The 13,738-nt window shown below is 41.6% G+C and overlaps 1 protein-coding gene, 1 long non-coding RNA gene and 1 pseudogene across 2 annotated transcripts in view; 1 reads left to right on the top strand and 2 right to left on the bottom strand.

Moving 5' to 3' along the window:
* FAM149A (family with sequence similarity 149 member A) overlaps positions 1-13,738 on the top strand; it is a 63,074-nt gene that overhangs the window by 7,728 nt on the left and 41,608 nt on the right.
* Positions 2,445-2,568, bottom strand: LOC116565309 (annotated as a pseudogene).
* Positions 4,953-13,738, bottom strand: part of LOC116565277 — a 19,394-nt gene continuing 10,608 nt past the window's right edge. The window contains exons 2-3 of the long non-coding RNA XR_004275360.1: positions 5,056-5,058; positions 4,953-4,965 (exon numbers count right to left, since the gene is read on the bottom strand). This is a non-coding gene — a long non-coding RNA (uncharacterized LOC116565277). The remainder of the gene's footprint in view (positions 4,966-5,055; positions 5,059-13,738) is intronic.

Raw genomic sequence — 13,738 nt, forward strand, 5'->3', positions numbered from 1 at the left:
TGTTGACCAGGATGGTCTCGACCTCTTGACCTCGTGATCCACCCGCCCCGGCCTCCCAAAGTGCTGGGATTACAGGCGTGAGCCACCGTGCCCGGCCCTACATTTTAAAAGTATTTATATGCAATTCGTCGAGCATCTGTCACTACAGATAGTTGGAAAACCACCGAGGTAGACTTTCCTAAGATACCTTTAGACCACACTGAGCAAAAAATTTCAGGACACCAAGGAAAAAAAAAAAAAGCAGCCAAACGATTACATTATCTTTTACTGTCCTTAAAATACCGGGCTAAGCAATATTCAGATGGGATCCTCTGATTGAAGATGCAATTCTTTACATTGTTCAGATGATCTGGAGTTGAGGACGTGCCCAGTTCACAGTGTCTGAGTGCTGTGGTCACTGGGGCGCAGCCTCCAGCCAAGCACCCGCTGCCTGGAAGGAGGCACTTTCTGATTCTTATTCCTGCTTTCATCCTAGCTTGTAAATTTAGGTTTTGTCTTAACATTAAAACCATGGGGAGTGGAGTCTATTGCTTTCTCTCGAAATAAACCTTTGGATTATTCAAAATGAGGAGTGAAAAAGCCAGGGAAAAAATGTCAGTTAGCATTTACAGGTACCATAGCGCGTATCCTTCACATACAGAGGACACTCTTTTCTCATGGGGGCAGTGCGGGTATTTATTTCATTTTATAGAGTGAAATCACGTACCTTTTCAGATATGCAGAATTTTACAATTCATAGGCAAAGGTTTAAAAAAATTACCTTCACATTTAATGGTCTTATAAATAGTGTTACACAGACACATATTTATAGGACGTGATTCACTAGACACTGTGTACTACATAATCGAGCAAATTAATAAATACTATTCATTAACGATGTATTGAAAAACATTAAAAAGTTGGCTCTTTTTGTTTGAGAGGTAGAAATACTCAATGAAGATGCCATCTTTTATAAAGCGTAGAAAAGACTTTTTCATGATTAAAGATTATGGAACTTTGCAATAATTAAATATCATTAAGAAGCTGATGGCCTTTGGCACCGGTAAGAATAACAGCCAAGCTAAGACTTTCCCTTCTGTTGTTTAAGAAACAGTTATTAAGGCAAACAGATTATTAAATAAAGTGTTCTCAAATACGTGTATACTTACATAGTCTTCTTAGAATCATTGCCTTCTTTAATTTATAACCCTAACTTGAAACTATTTTCAAATATTGTGGAACTTCTATATGATGTCAGTCATTAGGATGAGGACACATCTCACCTTGGGAGCTCCTGTTCACACCAGGGTTTTGATGTTAATAATTCTATTTCAGAGAATGTTGCTAGTTGTATAGAAAGTTAAAGTGGGGATTTATTTTAAAATGCAACATTTAATTCAATTCCCTAATATCAAACAGTGTGAAGGCTTGAAGACCGTCCCTGTAGAGATGCAGGACTCTTCATAATCCGGTCGAACTAAGAGTCTATAAATAGAACCCCTCCCCTCAAACAAATACAAGTTTTGTTGCTAACTTAGTGCAAAAAATTAAAGCCTAAGGAACAAGGATTTAATTCAGTATATGAAGTGCACTTTAAATAAGTGGGTGATTATATTCCCAGGAAAGGTCTCTCTGAGACCTTGGTTTACTTTTAACATTTTTGTAAGCATGTTTTACTGATTGATGTGATCATTGATCAACTACTCGTTGGTCCACAAAGCCAGGGTTCTTAGCATTCGAAGTAGCAGTTGGTATTTCAGGATCTACTGGGCACCACATACAGCATGCGTGTTTTATAGACATTATAACAAACCCCCAAAACATACATACAAGGTAGGAATTTTATTTCCATTTTACAGATGAAGAAATTGAGACTCAGAAAGAATAGGAAATTGTCTAATTCCACCTAGCTGCTATGTAAAAAATGTAAGATTCAGTTCCTGGAAATAATCTATGTCTTCCACACATAGATATAACGAGGTGTTTTTAATGAATTAAGATAGTAATGAGGATTAAAATCTACTTCCAAAGTAACTCATGGTATTTCCACTGGAACAAAATGACTCCAAAGAGCTATACTCTTTCCAATAAAAATTTAAATATCCTATTAGTAATCTAAAAGTATCTTTCTCAAAGTAATATTCCTGTTAGTACTGATAAAAAGACCATAATAGTCCATTTCAAAGTACAGATAACAGATGCCTTTTGTCATAAAGGCATGAGTTCTTAACAATAAAGCATTCATTGTGTCAACTCTCTTCCAGTTTATTTTTATAATTATGTTTCCTCTAAGTTATATATGGTGTCTACCAAATCAAATATTTTATTCATACTAGAAAGGCAGTAATGTGTAAGCATTGTCTTACTAGAAAAAATGGAGAAGCAATTAGAGGATGCATTGCCAGGGAAAGTCTGTCCTGTACATCAGCAGTTTCTCTCTTTCTTTCTTTTTTAATTTTTTAACAAGCCTACAGTACCCTGTATTCCCAGGCAGTCGCCCATCCAAGTACTAACCAGGCCCGACCCTGCTTAGCTTCCGAGATCAAATGAGATGGGGTGGGGTGCGTTCAGGGTGGTTTGGCCGTAGACAGCACTTTCTTAATTAGAGGTTTCACTTAAGGGTCTAGAGGAAGCCTTATCATTAAATATTGACAACTGTAATCCTTGCCAGGCACTAATGTTTGTGTTTCTATAGTGAGTATATTTGTTTCATATAACATTTAACATTTTGGATCTTTTTTGACTGTTGATTTCTAACATAAATGATGTAATTTTGAGGATCTATAAAATACAGTTAAATATATTTTAAAAATATGTATTTTTAAAGTTTTATTAAAGTGACAATTTAAAAATTAGTAAATTCAGTTCTTTACGGTGAAATGTCTTTCGTAGGGCGTACCAAAATTACATTGAAAAAATCTTGGGATCCTACAGAAGATATAAAGGAGACGTTGATTGGAATTGATATTCCGATGCACACAAACGTGATGATTGCCCTAGCAGCGGCTGCACGTTTACCCACCTGGCGTGGGCCTAAAACCGAGCCTGCTGCTGCCATCCTACACCCAGCAGCTGTCTGTCTTTGCTCTCTTCTGACTCTGTTGAAGTTCTGCTTCTGATTCTTTTGTCTTTGTCTTGATGAATACATTTGGCTCTTGATATAATGAATCCTCACAGCTCCTGAGAATCTGACTCAAGCGCCCCTGTAATTCATTTTCCTGAATTCTCTGTTAACTGTGCCAACCAGATCGAGCCCCATGAACTTACCAAGGCAGTGACTTCCTGGCTGGCACCATGCCAGGCCTGCCAGGGAGGTCAGAATAGCTGGTTCCTGTCTTTCCTCTTCCCTTCATTGGTTTCTCACTCATCTCAATCATATCTTTGTATTCAGTGAAAACATTGCTGAGAAAGTATCTGTAGATAAACAGAAAAGATGTTACGAAGAAGTCTAAAAGAAACTATTGGTAAAGAAACTATAAGGTGAATGGACACTGTAGGCTGTCCTAAAAGAAGACTGACCTGCTGTCCTTAAAACTGTCAACGTCAGTGAGGTCTGGGGAAAGGTGGAAGAACCGTTTTCTTTAAAATAGACTAAAAGAGATGTAAGAACAATTAAAAATATGGAACCTTGATTGGATGCTGGTTTAAAAATATAGCTGTAAAAGACATTTGGGAAAAATAGATTTGAATATTAAAGAGAATATTGGAGTGAGTACAAGTTTTAGGACACTATCATTGATGTCCTCAGATATGATAACAGAATTAGGATTCTGTAGGAGAACATCCTTTTAGAAAATTTACGGTAAGATGCGTATCATTTGCAACTTCCTTTCAAATGATCCAGAATAAAATCCATGTCTGGATTTAAAACAATATGGTAAAATATTAACCATGGTTGAACCCAGGTGATAGTTATTTTTTTTTTTACTACAAATCTTTCAACTCTTCTGTACGTTTTAAAAAATGTTATAGTAAGAAGTTGGAAAAACTGTTGTATGTAAGAATCATTATTATTCCGACCTCAACAGAAATGCTAATTGTTTCCTTTTCATGGGAATTGTTCACAAATAATCTAAATATTTAGAAGGTGAATATCTAAATGATGCAACAAAAGATCACAAGTAAATCCTTGTCTCTTTTTTTGGAGAGTGCTAGGTTGCTTCTTTATATTTATGAACCTTAATGTTCCAAATTTTGTATTTCCACCTTTCTTGAAAGCATCTGGTAATGGTGACTTTCTTTTATAGAATTCCAAGCCTTCAGAGAAGAATCTAAAGTTCTGAAGAAGGAAAAATGGAAATTACAATAGAGCCTAGAAGAAAAGAAATGAATATGTTTAGTTTTGTTACATGGGAATAAGAAATAGCGGGGAAGAGAAAAGACGGAAGAGATACTTTTATTCATAGGCCATATCTGAGTTCAAACAGTAGTCATTCTGCTATAGCGTCTACTGTTAATACAAGGAACCAGGACAGTGCTTGAAAAGAAAATGTCACTGTTACCTGAGTTTTCAAAGGATGTTCAAGTCTTATTTTTGCAAAATAGGGTTGTTTGTAGAGTTTACTTTTGGCAGAGTATGGTTGCTAGTTTATGTCGTTTATATAGTTGAAAGATTGCTCTAAGTCATTGCAAGTTTTCTTGTCTGTACCTTGATGAGGTGGGTTAATTTCCATTTCCCAGTCCTGTGCTGATGTTGGGGGGTGATTTCCCTGGGCCTCTAGCACACCTATGTGTTCTTGCTTGATATGCAAAAAGGCAAGGCCCTTCAGAGCTCTTTATAAGGACCATTTTCCAGCGTTGCCTTTGCAGTGAGCTGTCTGGAGAGATGAGGAAAGAGCAGGTGAGCCTCTGGCTCTCTCCCCTCAGCTGTGGACCAGCTGGTTCGCAAGCTCAGTGTTTCTTGTGACCTCAGTCCACTGCAGGGTCAAGAACCAAACACTTGCCTTGTGGGAACCGGGGTCCAGGGAACAGACGTGAATTCTGATACTGTGGCGGCTGCTTTTGCAGCGAGTAGTAAAGTCTTTTATCTCTCATCTAGGATTCTGTGTTTCCTCTAAGCATCCGCAAAATTGTGACAAACTAATGTGCTAGCCTCTAAGCAGAGTAAAATGAAATCCCAGATCCTTCAGAGTCCTTGACAGCCAGCACATGGGTACACAGAGTATTTAAGCAGCAAATATTTTTGTGGCAATTGCTTTATTAAAAAAACAACAACACTTTTTATGCAAAGCAGTGGCACTAGCTGAATTTTGCTAGACAAAATTCTATTCTAAAAATTTGCCGTCTTAACTCGATAGCTAAAATTTTATGATGTGTACGAGAAGCAGCTGCACGCTCGCACAAACAACGAGAAACTTGGTAGTGGGCGGTCGCTCTGTGTCTAGGCCATCCACTCTCCAGAGGTCAGAAAAGGATAGACGTGTGATGAGATCCCAAGATACAGCTAAAGAATAATCTAGTGGCTAGGAAATTCAAAGGCACTGTATTCCTCCAGAGTGGAGGCAGAGGCCAGGTTGGCTTTTGGTTTCTTATTTTTGTGAAACACAGCATGGTGCCGTGTCCTCAGCCATGCAGGTCCACGACTAGACTGTTGGAAATCCTTGCCGGTGGCATCTCACCAACGTTTTACTTTCTCTCAGTGCCTTTTGTCTGAGTAATCTTGCGGTTCAGGCCCTCAGCTTGCTGTTTTGTGATATGTGCCAGTCATCTGCTTCCTGAACCATATCTCCCTCCCTGGACAAGCACAGAGCCAGGATGCCTGCCACACTCACCTCCCCTGCGGAGGTCTCTTGACCATACCCACTGCTGGGAGAAGCGGCCCTAGGCAGCTCTACAAATGCAGTAACGACCCTGCTCCTCCAGAGCTGATCAGAGCAGGCTGGGAAGCCTGAGGAAGACAAGCCGGCCAGCAGTCGGTGACGTGGTCCGGGGCAGCTGTATCCGAGCAGGGATGTCGATGCAGTGAAATAGGTTTCTCACGAGAATTTGCACGTGAGGTAGAGGGAGAGTCCACAACACAGGCTTGTTGTCAGGTTTAAGTGAGATCATTCCTATAAGGCACTTCGCAGACCGCTTGGGTGAAATACGGGGCTTAATGAATGTTGGGTAATTAACACTACTGGTACTGTTCATAGTTGAGGCTGAACTCTGAGAGAAGGTAAAGAGAGGCCATGAGCTACCTGGGGCCAGGAATACCCAACAGTTCAAAAGGGAGGCCAGCAAGAAATGAGGTGGAGGTGAGATGCCGAGGAAGCAGCGGAGAGAAGTGGAATCACGTGAGCGAGCTTGGCACCCTCCCTGTGTCCTGCAGACTCACACTGCCAAGAGCAAGGGTAAGAGCTTGTTCTCCAGCTGCCAGGGAGGCTGCGTGAGCTTCGCAGTCCCCAAATTCCAAGCCCTAGAGCCTGCCATCTCCTTCCTCCCTTGTATTCCCGTTTAGTTGCTGTTTCCCAGACTCCTGTGGGATCCGGATACTTCTTTTCCATATTTCTATTTTAATAATTTCCATAAAATGAAATCCTTTCATCAGGGTCACAACACTTGCCCAGTTCATAGTACTCGTTACTAGGAGTAACCTGAGTAAGCCTCAGGCCTTGTTACCAAAAAGGATACATTAATGTGCTTGCCTTTCCCAACTCACATCTTCCCGAGGTCCCCCTTTCTTGCTGGATGGATAGAATGAATGCACTCTCTCAGCTTCTCTACCATATGACGGTATGATGGTCAATTTTATGTGTCAACTTGACGGAGCTAAGGGATACCAGATAGCTGATAAAACATTATTTTTTGATGTGTCTGTGAGGGTGTTTCCAGGGGAGATTAGCATTTTCATCAGTAGACGCAGTGGAATCTACCCTCCCCAATGAAAGTGGGCGTCATCCAACCCTTTAAGGGGCCAGATAGTACAAAAAGGCAGAGGAAGGGCGAGTTCCCTTCTCCTTGATCTCGGATGCCCATCTCCTGCCCTCAGACATTGAAGGGCCTGGTTCTTGGGTCTTTAGACTCTGGAACTCCACCCTCGAATTCTCAGGTCTTTGACCTTGGACTGGGGGAGTCATGCCGTCATCACCCCATCGACCCCCTGGTTCTCGGGTCTTCACCCTTGGGCTGGATCACACCACTGGCTTCCCTGGTTCTTCAGCTTACAGGTGATGCAGCTTCTTAGCCTCCGTGATGGCATGAGCCTGTCCCCCTGATATATCCCTCATATATATCTCTGTATCCTGTTGATTCTGTTTCTCTGGAGAACCCTAATGCAGGGGAGTGAGAGACACTTGCTCTTTATAAAATGGGCAGTGTGTCACCATTCTGTGGTGATTTTGAGCTAATTTTCTGCTTCGGAACCACTGAAGAGGCTTACTGAAGGCTGGAATGGAGTGGAATTTTGGGACGGTAGAGCTGGAACGTATGCCAATTGCAAATGTTGCAGGCAGGACGGCCATTTCGCAGGCGGAAGTAGTGTCTGTGTGATTTTCTGAGGAGCCCTGCTTCCCACCAGGCAGAGGGTGCTGGAGCGGACTGCCCGGGCCAACAGGAGCAACTGTCCACCCCTGGCCAGCTCCACCCGGAGCAGCATCACATTGGGAGTTTGAAATCAGCCAAGGAGGAACTGTTTTCACCCTGCGTGCCCACAAAGTCTCAGAGCTTTGGTATCTCCCAGAGAGTTAGTACCAGTGCACTGCTGCTAAGTATGTGTACTTCACAGTAAGCAGCTTTTCAATCTACCTGAATTCCACAGGTAGATTGCAACAAGGGGACACTTTTGACAGAAGCCTTTGAGATGACTCCGTCTGTCACAGGAACACTGAGAAGAGATGTCGCGAGATTGGCCTCTCCAAAGTCACATGGCGGGAGTGTCGGTACCACGTTCTTGTGGCTTTCAGCATTTGTTTTCTCCACCCAACAGAGGATGATATGTTTGCAAGAAACAGTTTCATGAGCAATTGTTAATGTAATCACTGCAGTTATATCCCTAACTGTTCACACAAACAAGAATAAGAGAATGTACGTGAAAGGGGTAGTCTGAAATATTCTGGGTTTTTTTTGAGATGGAGTTTCTCTCTTGTCGCCCAGGCTGGAGTGCAATGGCACACTCTCAGCTCACTGCAACCTCCGCCTAACTGGGTTCAAGCAGTTCTCCTGTCTTAGCCTCTCAAGTAGCTGGAGCTACAGGCATGTGTCACTACACTCAGCTAATTTTTTTTTGTATTTTTAGTAGAGACGGGGTTCCACCATGTTGGCCAGGCTGGTCTCGAACTCCTGACCTCAGGTGATCCTCCCGCCTAGGCTTCTGAAAGTGCTGGAATTACAGGCATGAACCACTGCGCTCGGCCTTTTTTCTGTTTTTTTGAGATGGAGTTTTGCTTTTGTTGCCCAGGCTGGAGTGCAATGGTGTGATCTCGGCTCACTGCAACCTCCACCTCCTGAGTTCAAGCAATTCTCCTGCCTCAGCCTCCTGAGTAACTATGACTAGAGGTGCACTCCACCACACCTGGCTAATTTTTGTATTTTTAGTAGAGATGGGATTTCACCATGTTGTCCAAGCTGGTCTCGGATTCCCAGTCTCAGGTCATCCTCCCACCTTGGCCTCCCAAAGTGCTGGGATTACAGGTGTGAGACGCTGCATCGGGCTGATATTCTGTTTTTTAATGCAAATCGTTGACAAAATTAGTCCTACATTTTTGTGGTCATAGCTTACAACTGATACTGGGGTTAAGGACCATGAGTTTAGGTGCTCCAAGGAGAGAGGAAGTTGTGCTCTGCAGGGGTTGCAGGGGACTCATGTTGCAATTTTTGGTTCTTGGGAGCCACTCCACTAAATGTGATAAAAAAAACAAACCAAACGAAGAACAGTGGAACCTTCCCTGGAACACCTTAGCGCACAGTGCTTTCTTTCCTTCTTGTAAAGACACGTATTATGTGTATTTTTGTTTATCATGGGGAAGGGCTGAGCTCTGCTTAATGGAACTACATCTAGTATATTTCTAGTATATTCCAGAACTCATGATTTTTTGAAATTCAAGGTCTGTATTAAATCGGATTTATTTAGAATTAGGATGTTTACCTTATTATTTAATGGACTTCAGTTGTTGGTTTGGTTAATATTCACACTTTTTAATATTCACACTTTTAGCTTAGAATTGTATGTCTGTGTGTGTACGTGTGTGTGTGTGGATGTGTGTATGAGTGTCTCTGTGTAGGTGCATGTGTGTATGGTGTATGTGTCTGTAGAGGTATGTGTGTGGGTATGTGTGTGTCTGTGTGTGTGCATGGGTGTTTGTGTGTGTGTGTCTATGTATCTATGTGTTTCTGTGTGTGTGTGTCTCCATGTATGAGCTTGTATCTGTGTGTGCATGCATCTCTGTGTGACTGTGTTTGAATGTGTGTCTGTGTATCTGTCACTTTGTGTCCATGTATGTGTCAGTGTGGGTGTGTCTATGTGTATGTATATGAGTATGTCTATGTGTGCAGCTGTATGGGTATGTGTGTGAGTGTGTGTGTGTATGAGTGTGTGTGTGTGCATGTGTATATGTGTCTCTGTGTATGAGTGTGTGTGTGTGTGTGTGTGTGTGTCTGTGTGCTCCAAATATACTTCTAATCTGTACCTTGCTGTCCCTATTGGGAGCCTCTGTTTTGGCCCCACAGTGACCCTAAAGCAAGATGCAACTCTCTTTTCCCCGTAAGGAATTCATGAACTGTAATTGCATTAAATCACGAGGAAAAACTCTATATTTCACTAAAGATCCCTTTGAAAGATGAATGTGGTTCATATCACACACTGTACACTATCTCACTTCAAAAGTTTTCTTAATTCCGCTTCCAGCAAGGGTGGACTGGATTTCAGACCAGCCACCAGCTGAGAGCCACTAGACAAACAGAACGCTAAGTTAAAGACCACGCTGGAGTCGGGGTGACCTGGAAATAGTGCAACGCCAGGGACTGAAGCCCGGTTTTAGATCTTCTCATTCCTGAGTGGATGAAGGTGTCCTGGGACTGGGAGAAACCCCAGCACAGTCTGTTATACGAAGCAAATACAATCCTCTTTGGACTTAAGCTGCAAGCAGCAGCTCTGTATTGCTTACCAGACACCATTTAAGTAGAAGAAAGAAATGTTAAAAATAAATGTACACATCAAGTGTTTGTATGTGCAAATATTCCTAATAAAAGAAAGCTGGTGTATCTTGTATTATATCAGACCAAGTAGACTTCCCAGTAAATAGGAAGCATTGGTAGAAGTAACAAGGGCCATTCCATAAAGATTAAAGGGCCACTCTCTGAGAAAATAGAAGAATTCTTAATTTATAGATACCAATAACATTGTTTCAAAAATATATAAAGATACATTAATTTGACTAACTTGTAGCAGCTAATGTCTGCTGCCAAGGGTTTCTCTCCAGATGCAAAAGAAAAGTGTTCTCGCCCTTCCTGCCCATCTGCCTATGGCAGCCAAGACTGAATGGAAGGGTGCAGGAATTATGCGGCTTGGAGGTTACAACTCAGACATAAACAGTGAAAAACCCGTTTTACCCCAAAAAAGGAATCTAAAATTCGACTTTATGAAATATAGTTGGCAGAACTAAAAGAAGGAAAATCCAGAATTGTAGTGGAAGATTTTAACAGTAATTGTGTATAATCGCCTGTTTGTTTGACACAGGGTCTCACTCTGTCATTCAGGCTGGGGTGCAGGGGCGTGATCTCAGCTGACTGCAGCTTCTACCTGCCTGGGTGCAGGTGATCCGCAGGTTCAGGTGATTCTTGTCTACAATACTCTCCTGGCCTTTTTGTCTGCCTTTGTGTCAGTAACATACTGTCTTATTTACCATAGCTTTTCAATTCATTTTGTATCTGTGAGAGGAATTACTATGTTGTGCAAATCTTTCTAAGGTAAATTGGTGGTATTTTTTCTGAAACAACTTGACTCTAAAAAATTATACACAATTGGCCAGGCACGGTGGCTCACGTCTGTAGTCCCAGCACTTTGGGAACTTGGGGTAGGTGGATCGATTGAGACAGGAGTTTGAGGCCAGCCTGGACGACATGGTGAAAGCCCATCTCTACAAAAATACAAAAAAATTGCCAGGTGTGGTGGCATAGGCCTGTCATCCCAGCTACTCGGGAGGCTGAGGCAGGAGAATCGCTTGAACCCAGGAGGTGGAGGTGGCAGTGAACTGAGATCACGCCACTGCACACCAGCCTGGGTGACAGAGCGAGACTTTGTCTCAAAAAAAAAAGAGAGAGTCTCCTGCTCTCCATGTGCACACAAAGAGGAGCGGATGTGAGGACACCAGGAGATGGTGGCCTTCAGCAAGTCAGGACGATGCCCTTACAAGAGCCAAGCCAGCCGGCACCTTGATCTTGGACTTCCAGCCTCCGTAACCGTGAGAAATGTCTGTCTGTTGTTTAAGCGGCCCAGTCTGTGGTGTGTTGCCATAGCATCCCAAGCTGACGGAGGCAATGGTCTTTTCAATAAATGGTACAGAACGAATTGCATATCCTTACAGAAATGAAAGACATCCGATACCTCAAGTTACACTACATACACAAACCAATTTCACCTGGATTGTAGTTCTGACTGTGAAAGGTAAAACAATGACGCTTCTAGGAGAGAACACAGATGCCGATTTTCATGCCTTAGGTTAGGTAAGGATCTCTTTGCTAACAGACAAAGTAATTGCTAACCAAAAAATAAAATATAAGTAACACTATATTAAAATTAAGACCTTCTGTTAATCAAAACAGACCATTTACTGGAAGGTTTGAAATGACCAAACACGCTTTGTAAGGCCATCTAGCCCTTTAACTGTAATTGATTATTGGGAAAAAGTTCTTTTTAATTTGTTTTTGAGTGGGCTTAGCTTCTGTTCTGGCTTTATCATCTCCATAAAAGATTGGAAGACAAAACACTAAATAGTTCCAGATTAAGGCTCAGCAACACAGATAATGTGTCATTTCCACCGCAGAGACTTGGTGAAATTAATCATTTGACAGATTACCTTGATACAATGTCATTTTCCAGTTTATGTCGCTTCCAACAAAGAACAAAATTTTAGAGATCTATTATCTGTTTCTGAAAATTAAGCCATCAGTATTGTCAGGAGACAGAATTTTAACACAAATTTAGTTCAAAAATCTCAATTGGTTTTACTTGCAATTCTAGATTGGGCAACACTTCTTTTCTCTTCTCTTCTCTTCTCTTCTCTTCTCTTCTCTTCTCTTTCTTTTCTTTTCTTCTTTTTCTTTTCTTTTCTTTTCTTTTCTTTTCTTTTCTTTTCTTTTCTTTTCTTTTCTTTTCTTTTGTTAGAGCCTCATTCTGTTGCCCCGGCTGGAGTGCAGTGGCACAATCTCAGGTCATTGGTTCACAACCTCTGCCTCATGGGTTCAAGCGATTGCCTGCCTCAGCCTCCTGAGTAGATGGGATTACACGTGGCTACCACCACGCCCGGCTTGTATTTTTAGTAGAGATGGGGTTTCACCATATTGGCCAGGCTGGTCTTGAACTCCTGACCTTGTGATCCATCTACCTCAGCCTCCCAAAGTGCTGGGATTGCAGGCAGGAGCCACCACGCCTAGCCTACACTTTCATAAAATAGAGTAAGTGTGCCAAGGGCCAGAGCAGAGGAGGTGAGTTTTAGAGACAGGGCATTTCGATGTGTTTTTTTTTTTTTCCTTGTAAGGCGGGAATAAGGAGACAAAACAATAGAAAACTGATGGGCTGACATTGAGTTACTTCAGGTTAATGATGAAAACAGAGGAGACTTCAGTATCATGCTCATTGAACCTGGCCTATTTGGGAAATCAGGTTGTCTTTCTCTCCTGATTTCTGGAAAGGCTGAATAATAGCTCAGGTTGGGTTTGGTGATGTGGAACCTCAGCGTGTAACCACATTTTGATGTTTAGTCTGGTCTTTTGATGGCTTCCTCTAATGTTTATTTAACATTATTGAAAACACCTTTTTTCAAAATCAGGCGTTACTGAGTTTTACTGAATTTAAAATGCAATTGATTATAAGACACATTGTCATTTTACATTCCGCTACAAAGAAAAATGTTACAATACTTTCTCACTGAGAATTTTAATTCTTATTGTAATAGATTGTTTAAATTTAATCATAGTCTCTCTTTTGCTGATATAAAAAGGAAAACATAGGCTGAAAAAAATTCCTAAAAGTTGTTAGCAGAGACCAACTATTGTGAATGCCTCTTCTGCTCAGCATTTTTGAGGTCTTTGCTTTTCCACGTGACATTTTTGTGCCCTTAAAGCACTGGTGAGACATAGAACACAATAATCACTCTTATAGATGTGAAACTGATTAAAAAGCTACAATAAATAAGGCAGTGTGTTACTGATGCAAAGATAAACAGATGCACCCTGGGAGCACAGTGGAGAAGCCAGAAACAGACCTATTTGTCTATGGGATTGTTGCAAAGCTGGCGTTGCAGACATTGGTGAAAAGATGATTGTTGTGGGCTGAATGTCTGTGTCTTCTAAACCAAAAAGCATCTAAGACAGGTCTCAGTCAGTTTAGAAATTTTGCCAAGGTTAAGCACATGCCAGGGAGACAGGTCTCTGCCTTTTTCCAAAGATGATTTTTGAGGGCTTCAGTGTTTAAAGGGGAAAAGCAGGCTGGAGGGGATTGAAGGAGGATATGGTCTCACCACTGAATCCACTTGTTCCCAGACAAAAGGAGCAGGGAGGGGAATGGTCAATTAGGTACTCCTAGGCTCAGTAAATCTGTTTTTTTTTTTTTTTTTTTTTTTTT

The sequence above is a fragment of the Sapajus apella genome, unplaced genomic scaffold, assembly GCF_009761245.1.
Source record: "Sapajus apella isolate SASKATOON/1434 unplaced genomic scaffold, GSC_monkey_1.0 scaffold39, whole genome shotgun sequence".
Classification (NCBI taxonomy): Eukaryota; Metazoa; Chordata; class Mammalia; order Primates; family Cebidae; genus Sapajus; species Sapajus apella.